At 40.0% G+C, this 11,660-nt stretch overlaps 1 protein-coding gene and 1 long non-coding RNA gene across 5 annotated transcripts in view; both read right to left on the bottom strand.

Annotated features, from left to right (window-relative positions):
* The window catches only part of LOC110096047, a 73,083-nt gene that overhangs the window by 5,884 nt on the left and 55,539 nt on the right, over positions 1 to 11,660 (bottom strand). The window lies entirely within an intron of this gene.
* On the bottom strand, positions 3,947 to 4,532 carry LOC114580173. The gene is made up of 3 exons (XR_003701491.1): positions 4,418 to 4,532; positions 4,228 to 4,337; positions 3,947 to 4,125 (listed from the first exon to the last, which is right to left on the bottom strand). It is a non-coding gene; the product is annotated as an uncharacterized LOC114580173 (long non-coding RNA).

The following is an 11,660-nucleotide window of genomic DNA, read 5'->3' as shown; positions in this document are numbered from 1 at the left end:
GCCTGTATTCTGGCTGTGGCCTTTGTAAACTTGGCATACCGGACAGTTTTGTACAAATCTGGCAACATCTCTACGCAAATGTGGCCAAAAGAAACGAGCTTTCATCTGGTCGATTGTCTTCTCACGACCCAAATGTGCAGCCATTCCCCCGATATGCATCTCCTGAATTAGTTGTAACTGAACAGATGAGGCGGGCACACAAAGAGAGTTTCCTTTGAACAAAAATCCATGCCTTAAATTGAAGTCATCAATTGGTTGTCCGGCCGAACACTTGGCCCATGGTTCCGCAAAATCCTGATCAGTGCCATACAAATCTTTAAGAGCCTCCAGGCCCGTGATTTCAGTTTGGAGCTGGATCAGCAATGCCGAACGACGACTCAAAGCGTCGGCTACTCTGTTTTGTTTCCCAGACTTGTGCTTAAGGACGAAGCTGAACTTCTGTAAAAACACAATCCATCGGGCGTGCATTCTATTAATACTCTTTTGCGAATTTAAGTATTGAAGTGCTTGATTATCGCTGCACAACACAAAATCGCTATGCAAAAGGTAGTGTTCCCATTGCTTGAGCGCCCGAATTACCGCATAGAGCTCTTGCTCGTATGTCGACCACTTTTGTCTGGCCGGGCTGAGTTTCTCACTAAAGAATTCCACTGGCCGATCTTCTTGTGATAGCACGGCACCAATGCCTATAGCTGAAGCGTCCGTGTCAACGTTAAAAGGCTTTTGAAAATTTGGTGCGGCCAAAACTGGAGCTGTCGAGAGTGCCTCCTTAATGGTTTCGAAACTGCGCTGCTGTTCAGCCCCCCATTTGAACGAGCTCCCTTTTAAGCAGTCAGTAATTGGCGCGGTGATTAGGCTAAAGCCTCGAATAAACCTTCTGTAAAAATTGGCCAACCCCTGAAAACTGCGAACCTCAGTAAGGGAATTCGGCGTCGGCCACTGCTGGATCGCCCTTACCTTATCTGGATCAACTGCTACTCCCTTGGCCGAGACCACAAAGCCCAAGAAGCGTACTGATGAAGTGGCGAATTTGCATTTGGCACGGTTTAAATACAATTTGTGGAGTTGAAGTAAGCCCAATACCTCCCGCAGGTGTTTCCAATGGTCTTCAATTGTTGGGCTAAAAACCAAGATGTCGTCGAAATAAACGACGCAACATTTACCCAGCAGTGGCTTCAAGACGTCAGTCATAAGCCTAAGAAATGTGGCTGGTGCATTGCATAGCCCGAAGGGCATTACACGCCACTCGAACAAGCCATGCCGCGTCTTAAACGCAGTCTTCCACTCGTCGCCGGCACGGAGGCGGATTTGGTGGTACCCACTACGCAAATCCAATTTTGAAAACACCTTTGATCCCTCTAAGTAGTCCAGCATATCCTCCAATCGAGGTACCGGAAATCTATATTTTACCGTAATTTTGTTGATTGATCGGCTGTCAATGCACATTCTCCACGAGCCGTCTTTCTTCGGTACGAGCAAGGCAGGAACGGCACATGGGCGCGCTCAAACTGGGTTGAATAAGCTGCTTGTCCAGGAGTTCATCAATGATCTTTTGTAGATGTACGTGCTCCGTCGGACTCATTTTGTAGTGAGGCAGGTTTGGTAATGTGGCTCCAGGTATAAAATCTATCTGATGTTGAATGGCTCGCATGGGAGGTAATTCATTTGGCAAACTAGCCGGCACAGTATCCGCAAACTCCTTCAAAATTGCTTGTAGTTCCGGGGTATAACAGTTGGGAGTAACAACATCATTTGCCTCAGCCACTATAACAGCAACCAAAATCTTCGATTCTCGCCCATGTTTCAACAGAGAATTCCCAGTAACAATGCATAAGGCTGGCTTGGGATTCACTTCTTCGTCAACAGCACGCTGAGGAGATGGAAGCAAGCGCAATTTTCGCCCTTTCCATTCGAACAGGTAAGCATTAGCCCTTCCATCATACATCACGCCCGTGTCAAATTGCCACGGCCTACCTAAAATTAGGTGACATACATCCATGTCAAGGACGTCACAAAGAACCTCATGGCTATAGTGTTTCCCGATAGAAAAACTGATCCTGCACATCTCAGTTACTTGTACGTCTATGCCCTTCTTAACCCAACTAATCCTATATGGATTTGGGTTTTTTGTGGTTTTAAGTTGCAGCGCTTGAACCACCGCTCGGGAGACAATATTTTATGTACACCCGTTATCAATCAAGAGATCGCAGACTTTACCCTTTATCGTGCATTTGGTTTTAAAAATTGCGTGACGTTGCGATTTGGTGTCTTGGGTCGGAGCCAACAACAATTTCTGCAGGACACAAACAACCGGCTCACCTTCATCAGCTGCTACTTCTTCATACTCCTCCTCATCACCAGCGTCTGCCTGATCCACATTAGGATCGGTTTCTCCCTCCATGAGTTGCAATTGTTGACGACTTGGACACTCATTTGATTTGTGGCCTGGCTGAAAGCACCTAAAACACTTCAGTGTTGTGGGTCTTCCATATGGATTGTCTCTTATAGGTGCCTTAGACTTATTATCTCCATGCGGTGTGTGAGGCGACGCTCCTGTGGAACCCTTAGACATAGTTTTGGAACTATTTGCTGCAGGTGTCCCCTGTATCCGCGAGTCAGACGGAAACGTATCACTCGAATTCCGCCTCTGATAATGTGCCTTGGCCGGTCGGTTGAGCTGCATTTCAGCTTTTAAAGCAAAATTGACGGCCTGAGAAAGTGACCATACAGAATTTAACTCCAACTTATCCTGGATAGCTTCCCGCAGGCCGCCTATGTAGCGGGCCACAATTTGATTTGCTGATTCGTTTAAGTTGTTGCGAGCGCTGAGATGGTAGAACTCCTCTGTATAGTCACTTACGCTGCGATGCCCCTGTGCACATTGCTGAAATTTCATGTATAAAATTTGCTCGTAGTCCGTGGGCAAATAATGGCTTCTTAACAGTTGTTTCATCCTTGTCCAGGTTCGAACATTGCCTCTGCCTTCGCGACTGCGTGCTTGTAACAGTTGCTGCCACCTCGCACTCGCGTCGCCTCGCAGACGACATGCTACGTACTTCACCTGCTTCTCCGGGTGAACATCCATGTACTCAAAGAACGTTTCTACTGAATGCTCCCAATCAAGAAAATCTTCTATGTGCAATTTTCCATCAAAAAATGGGATATCCATCTTTACCTTAAACTCACCCTGTTGTCGTGTCCAGACGTCCTGGCGATGTCGCGGTGGTGAGAAATAACGCTGTATTTCTTCTTCGCCAATATCTGAGTTGTTTTCCTGGGGGTAACATCCGACCTCCACGTCTGAATCCGTCAGATCCGCCGTATTCAGCATCTCGTGCCGTGCTCGCCGACCTCCTCGCCCTCGATGTTGCGCTGGTCGGTGTGTGGGAGACGTGATCCTGTGCGGCAGATGGACATTGCCGCCATTGATCTTGATACTTTGGATTTCTAGCCGCATCTCTGTGACAAAACGCCGGAACTCTGTCTTGAGCTCCGCCAGTTGCTGGACGATCTGGGCCTGCGTTGTCTCCAGAGAGCCTTCGCCTTGATCGCCGTCAAGAACGGGTCGTCTACTGCTCTCCGCCATTGCCGATTCCTCCCAAGCTCTGATACCAACTTGCTGTGGAAGCAACAATACAAAGAACAGAGAACAAGGAAAAACCAATGTAACAGTAATTTGCTTCAGCAAACGTTTTCTATTATCAAAAAGCTGAATTCTTCTCCTCTTCCCCTGCTTCATATACGCAGTTGGGATTCTACTAAAAGCTGAAACATAAGCAAAGGTGTATAATTACTTTGATACTAAAATAAGTACTACGGTATTGAAAAGCTATAATCCTAACGGTAACGAGGAAGCACTTCCCTGTCCACCTGGCAAACAGCGGCTCTCCCATGTGGAACAAGGAATATTCCACATCACAAATCTTTTTCAACTTACTGCCAACTAAAATTAGACCTATTAACGAGCAAGCTTTAACTTTCCAACATAATTACCATCCCTAGCAAGCAGCATTACCTTAAATTACCCAAATTAGGGAGACTTTTCGGTTTTTTGAACTCAGCACCTCCAATCAAGATGGAGGGAAAAAACCATTGTTCCATGCCCACACTCTATCCAAACCCCAACTGCACAAAAAAAAATTAATCGCAATATCCTCTCGGAAGGACAGATAAAAATAAACGACAGGCATCTAAACGCAATTATGATACTCTCGCTGGAACACATACAAGTACTTGGCTAGAGAGAACGGGACATTTTTCTCGGGCATCGCCTTGAGGCGATTTGAAGCTGCGATAAGCATCGGATGTTCAAGTAGAAATGCTAAGAGCTAGCTACCCTAATCGTAAAAGAGCCGAATCGAAGTAAGTAACGAGTTAACATTTCTTAAAGCCAAGAGGAGGAGAAGGAAAGGAAAACCTTAAAAGAAGGGTCGGTGGTCGTAAGAGGAAGGCCATCGACGTAGATCATGGCCCTTTCGCCGGCGGCGAAGACGCTGGATGCGTAGCGGTGTGAAGCGACCGCGCAGTTGAGGTAATCTCAAATAAATTTATCTTAACAGTTTCATAACTATCTTCATAAGAAGCTGAGGTAATCTCAAATAAATTTTAACAGCCAATTTGAAATAGTTTTATGATTTAATTAATTTTCAGATTGTACTTTTCAGAAATGTTTATCCTGAAAAACTATATTTTACGATTGAATTTATTATAATGTGTTTAAATGAGTTGCAAAAAAAAAAAGGAAACACAATACATATTTGTTTGGAGTGTTTGTAATTTTTTTATAAAAAAGATTTTGAAGTTGTTACAAATTTTTTTTTAAAAAAATATTGTAAGAATTATAAATATGATTTTAAAAAAATAAGTAATAACTTTTTTTCACTACCATACTTGGTTGCAAAAAACATCTTCTAGTCAAAATTTTTTTGAAAGGTAATGAAATAATAATAATGAAAAAATAAATATTAAAAAATTATATATATATAATATTATGAAAAGTTGTTTTAATTTTTTTTTATCTTCCAAATGCAAATAAAATGTCTATCAAAATCATCACCATATTTTCAACCACAAAAAAGTAAAAAAAAAAATATTGCAAGAATATGAAACAAACATACATAATTGATATTCTTAATCAAATCCTATAGATTTTTTTGCACTCGTTAAAACTCCCTCGCCGAATAAGAAAAGCGAGCAGAGGCCGGGGCCGAATTTTCGGAGCCCACAACGACTGGGATTTAACACTCCCCCTCAAGCTGAGGAAAACAAATCCGTCATTCCCAACTTGGTAATCAGTCCGAGAAAGGTAGAGTTATCAAGTCCCTTAGTAAAAATATCTACAAGTTGGTATTTTGATGAAACATGGTCGATACATATAAGACCACTATCTAATTTCTCCTTTATGAAATATTTGTCCACTTCTATGTGCCTGTCATTTTGAACCAGATTGTGAGCTATGTTGATTTGTTGTCACAGTGTAGTTTTATGAGTCATTTCCACTTGATCCTTAGGTCTTCTAGAATTATCTTGATCCACAGTAGCTCATATATTCCTATGGTCATAGCTATGTATTCTGCTTCTACACTAGATCTTGCCATCACATTTTGTTTCTTACTTATTCATGTAACTAGGTTTCCTCTAAAGAATGTGCAATATCCTAAGGTTGATCATCTATCTATTGGTGATCCTACATATTCTGCATTAGTATATGCTTTTAGGGTTATTCCACAGTCTCTTTTGAAGAGAATCTCTTGACCTAGGTTCCCCATAAGATAATGCAATATTCTGTTTACAGCTTGCATGTCAGTCTGCTTTGGATTTTGCATGAACTGGCTGACCCTGCTTACAACAAATACTATATCTGGTCTGGTGTGGGAAAGGCAGATCAATTTTCCCACAAGCATCTAGTAAGCTCTTTTATCTACATTTGGATATTCTTTAGCTTCCCCCAATTTGAGATTTAGTTCTACTGGTGTTAGTGCCAATTCACAAGCTTAGTTTATTTATTTCTTTAAAAAGAACATTAATGTATTTTTGTTATGAAATGAAGATTCCTTTATTGTAGTGGGTCACTTCAATTCCAAGAAAATATTTCAATCTACCAAGATCTTTGATTTCAAGTTCCTTTGTAAGACATTTCTTTAGAATTACTTTCTCCTTTTCATCATTCCTAATCAAGATGATATCATCCACATAAACTAATAAAATTGTGACTTCCCATGAGTCTGAGTGCTTGATGAATAATGTATGGTCGCCTTGGCTTTGTCGATAATCATCAAGTAACATGACTTTTGAGAACCTTCCAAACCAAGCTCTAAGTGACTGTTTTAGCCCATATAGAGCCTTTTTTAATATGCATACTTTGTTACCCCCAAATTGTTCCTTGAATCCAGGTGGAATCTCCACAAATATCTCTTCCACCAAGTCCTCATGTAGGAATGTGTTTTTGACAGCCAACTGTTCCAGATATCCGTTATAATTAGCTGCTAGTGAGAGCAAGATCCTAACTGTGTTCATCTTTGTCACAGGTGCAAAAATTTCCTTGTAGTCAATCTCATACATCTGAGTGTACTCTTTCGCTAGCAATCTTGCCTTATACCTTTCTAGTGTACCATCAACAGTCTTGCCTTAAACTGGATGACTGGTTTTTTCCCCACTAGTAGGTCAGTGATCTCCCATGTATTGTTCTTTTTCAGGGTTTGAATTTCATCTTTCATGATAATTTTCCAATTTTCATCAGATAAAGCTTCAAAAAATATCATTAAGAATATGAATATAATTTAGTGTAACAAAAAATTTTGTTTATGAATGTGAGAACTGAGAAATTATGGAAGGATACAAAGTTAGTATGGGGCACAAGAGAGGTTTTTTTGGTGAACTTATATTTAACTCAAATTTAGGAGACTGTCAGATTCATGGATCTGCTCTGGAGCATAATTTGGATTTGTACGTCTTGAATCCACTTTCTCAAACCTCATATTATCCATAATAGCTTTGTCCTCAATTTTCCTGGCTTTGATTTCAGGTTTAGGTGGATAAGTTTGAGGTGGAGCTGAAAGGTCAAGAGGGACAAACTCACTTTCCTCATCTTCCTCAATTTTAGTCTCACCCTAAAGATGAGGTTTGATGAAATAAGATTTTTGTTCATAATAAATAACGTCAACAGATACAAGAGTTTTCATGATAGAGGGATGATAACATTTGTAACCTTTCTGGGTGAATGAATATCCAACAAAAATACTTTTGAGTGCTCTTGGATCTAACTTTCCTCTATTTTGACTATGAATGTGAACATAGGCAGTGCACCCAAAAATTTTGGGTGTGTGGTTGTTATGGGTTCGAAATTTAGAATAACAAGAGGATAGAATATCCATTGATATGTTTAATCCCAAGATTGTTGAAGGTAGTGATTTATTAGATATGTGGCAATCAAAAGGGCTTTCCCTAGTAGGATTTGGGTACATTGTGGTGGAGGCAAGAAGATGGCCAATTTTTCTTTCAGTAACTCTGTTTTGTTATGAGGTATGAATGTAGGAAGGCTCGTAAATGATACCTTCTTTATGAAAGTAGGAGGATATAGTTTGATTAAAATAATCTTTGGCACTGTCAGCACTGAATTTTCTTAATTTTACTCCGAATTGATTCTGAATCATGGTGTGAAAAATGGGAAGGATAGTGCTCACATTGAATTTATTTTTGAGAAGAAAGATCTAATAGACTCGATTGTTGTCATCAATGAAGGATACAAACCATCAAGACCCTGAGATGTTAGAAATTTTTTAAGGTCCCCAAATATTAGACCTGTCAATTTCGGGTCACGGGTCGGGTTCAGGTCGAACCCGAAACTGACCCGGCATTATTCGGGTTCGGGTCGACCCGACCCGTTTTTAAAAACGGGTCGATTTTCTGGACCCAAACACGACCCGCTTCGGGTTCGGGTCAACCCGACCCGACCCGCGAATACAATAATGCCTGCAGCGGCTGGCGGCAGCGGAAGCCGGCGAAAGGATCTGGTGACGTCCGACGCCGCGAAACCAGCCGGTGACGCCCGACGCCGGCGAAAGCAGCTCGAGGCGCTCGGAAGGCGCGATGACGCGTGCGGGGCGTGAGCTCGGGAGGCGTGCCGGCGTGCGGGATGTGAAGCTGTGAGCTCGGGAGTCGGGATGACCGGATGAGTGCGGCGTGCGAATGGCGGAATGAGCGCGAAACTGCCTCGTCTTGTCGCCAGTCAGCGTCTGAGCGACTCGCCACCTCGGGATGCTACACGCTGACGCGACCGGGCAGCTGGGGCAGTGGGCAGGCGGGGCGGGCACGGGGCAGACTGGGCAGCCGGGGCAAGTGGGTCAGCCGGGGAAGCGGGTCAGGCGGGCAGAGCTTTATTCCGGGTCATTTCGGGTTATTTTCGGGTTCCCGGGTCAACCCGAACCCGACCCGATTTTTTAAACGGGTCAGTTTTCCGGACCCGAACCCGACCCGGTTCGGGTTCGGGTCAACCCAAACCCGAAATTTTCGGGTCGGGTTTTCGGGTCGGGTCCAATATTGACAGGTCTACCAAATATCACTATGAATAGAAAGGGGTATGATATCTCTCAATTTTATTTGAAAAATAAATTCATTTATGCTTGACCAACTCACAAGTTTCACAATGAAAATATTCATTTTAATGGATGTCCTAATTCTAAATGATGAAGCCAAATAGTATATTTTTTATTAAATAAGGATAACATATAATAGCCATTATTAATAATAGTGGATTTGTTCATCTCTTCAAGGTAATATAGTCCGTCTCTCTCCTTAGCAAGTCCAATCTTCTTCCCTGATCCCTGGTTCTGAAATAAGCAACAAATAGGGTTAAATAAGACTTGAAAATTATGATCACTGGTAAGTTTTTGTATAGATATTAGGTTTGTGGATAATTGAGGTACATTGAGCATATTTTTAAAGTGAGGGAGGGAGATAAGGGTATATCTTATTGGCCTGTTATTGTGGTAAGAGAACCATTAGCAGTGATGATTTTCTTATCACTCAGGCAAGCAGTGTAGTTGATGAAGTGGGCAGTGAAATGTGATGTGATCGATAGCTCCTGAGTCAAATGATCCATACTCATTTCAAATGATTTTTTGAGGCACTTAATCTAATGGATATAAGAAATTTACCGGAAAGTGCAAGAGAAGAAGATGCAGTTGGTTTTTCAAGTGATACCATGAGTTGTTTTAGCTTATCAATATCTTCTTTGTTAAGCTCTCTAAAATTGGATTGTGTTTTTGGGTTTGGGCTGACTTGTCGTAGTGTTAGCTTGTAATGTTCCCTTTTATCTGCTTCTTTGATTCCACTCATTACATTGGGGCTTTCCAAGTAACTTCTAGTATATCTCCTTTCTATGTCTTGGTTTCTTGCTATACCTACACCAAATGGAGTCTTTGTTTTGAGGCTTTGAGAAATCCTTACCTCTTTCCTTCCATGATGCCTCTTTGGCCATCACCATTGTCGAATGTTCAACAATCTTTGATTTTATTATTACGCCTCGTCGGCTTTCCTCAACACGAATAAGAGAAATGGTCTCATTTAGTGAGGGTGTCTCCTATTTGCCAAGGATCTAAATTCTAATTTGGGCAAACTCTATATTTAATCCTGCAAGAGAGTCATACACTCTATCTTTCTCAATAAAGCTTTTTAGGATAACTGCATCTTCTGGATACTTGTTCTTTATGCATATGTAGTGATCAAGTTCTTGCCACAAGCTTTGAAGGAGAGTGGAATATTTAGTCACGATCTTGCTTCTTTTGTGCTTCCCATCTTGACTTTAATTTCAAATATTTGTGCAGCATCTCGAACTTTTGAGAAGGTTTACTTGGCGGCATCCCATATATCTTTTGCAGTAGATAAGAACATTAAAGTATCACTAATTTTTGGAGTCGTGGAATTCCACAACCATGACATGATCATGGAGTCTACTCCATCCCATGCCCAAAAATTAAGATCTTTTGGTCCTACAACAAGGAGGTGATTCATCTTTTCTTTTCATTTCAAATAGATCTTAACAAATTGAGACCACTTCAAATAATTCTTCCCATTTAAGCGATAAGAATGTTGCATATTTTGGAGATCTCCTCTTTCTCGGTGCACCATAAACTCCTCCATTTGGCCAAAGCTTTAAGAGAAATTTACTTCAGACATTGCAGCGGCAAAGGGCAGCAATGAAGGTTATATTGGTTATAGATAGGATAAAAACAACAAAGGAAGGCCGACAATGAAGGTACAACAGTACAAAAATTCAAAATTCAAACAATGGCAATGAAGGTTCTGATGTTGTGTTAAATTCAGAGAATTAGAGAGGGAAAATGCTTAATTTTATTGCACAAACTTGTCCCTATTTATAGATCTATACAATATATGTTAATAAAGAAACAAAAAATTATAGAATAATGCATAATTACTCTAATATAATCCTTCCTAAATCAGCCATCTAAATATTGAAAGAGATCAGTGTGATCCAGGTGAGCCTCCCACGAATTCTCATCTTAGCCGTGTGATCAAAATGTCAAGGGACGGCTAGGATTTAATATGTGAGCCCCCACGGATTCCCATCCTAGCGGTGGGATCAAAATGCCAAGGGATGGTTGGGATTTAACAATTATCATTAACTAATTTTTATTTTTAAATATTAAATTTCAACTTTAATATTCCCTAATTTAAATAATAATTTTTCTCATAAAAAATAAATTAAAATTATCTTTTATTCTTCTCCTCCCAATCAAAACCCTAAAACCAAGTTCAAAAATATAACATATAAAATTTTATAGGGGTTGTTTGGATATAGGATTTATGCTAGATTTGAGTAGTCCAGTCAAATAGGATTTATGAAACTATCTCACAACGAGTTAAATCCTTTGTTTCCCTCTTTTTGTCGTAAATCTTGAATTTACTAAATCTGGGAGTTCGACAAATTTACAGAATTTGGTCAAAGAAGGGCGCAAAAGGAAGAAAGATGGCTACCTTCGCAACGAACAAGTTGCTGTCGTCATCGTTCCCTTCAATCCAATAAAAGAATGACGAAGTGTGACTTCAGATCTGATATGAAGGAAAGTCGTCGAAGGATGCAAAGAAGTTATTTAGCGACTCGTTCTAAACTACCTCTCACGCAAAGCAGGTGAAGTCAAATAGCAACGAACAACTAGAAAATAACAAAAGCAACCCAAGCAAGCCTGCGACTAAAAGAATGCAGTGATGAACAAGTATTGCCAGAGAACATAGGAAAAAATTTATTTAGTTTAACTAAGTTAACTAAAATTAAATAAGAATATAATGTAATTAATAAATAAATAATTACTTAGATTATTGATAATATTCTCCTAAAAAGGATTAATTAATAATTAGCTTAAATTCTAATGATATTATTTAAAATGGTTAGTTACTAATGATAATTAAAATTAATAATTAATAATTAACTCAAAAATAATTAAAAATATAATCAATATTCCAAATTAATAAATTATTTCACAATAATAAATATTATTATTAATAAGTAACTTATACTTAAATGAAAATTAAAATTAAAATACAAATTAAATTTAATTTTTAATGAACTAACCGCGCCTTAAATCTTAGATTACACTACAAAACGGTTCTACAAGATTTAAAAAGATTTAACACTTATCTTT

The sequence above is a fragment of the Dendrobium catenatum genome, unplaced genomic scaffold (genome assembly GCF_001605985.2).
Source record: "Dendrobium catenatum unplaced genomic scaffold, ASM160598v2 fragScaff_scaffold_91, whole genome shotgun sequence".
NCBI lineage: Eukaryota > Viridiplantae > Streptophyta > Magnoliopsida > Asparagales > Orchidaceae > Dendrobium > Dendrobium catenatum.
Note: the sequence above shows the minus strand (reverse complement) of the source record. Positions and strands in the feature narration are given on the sequence as shown.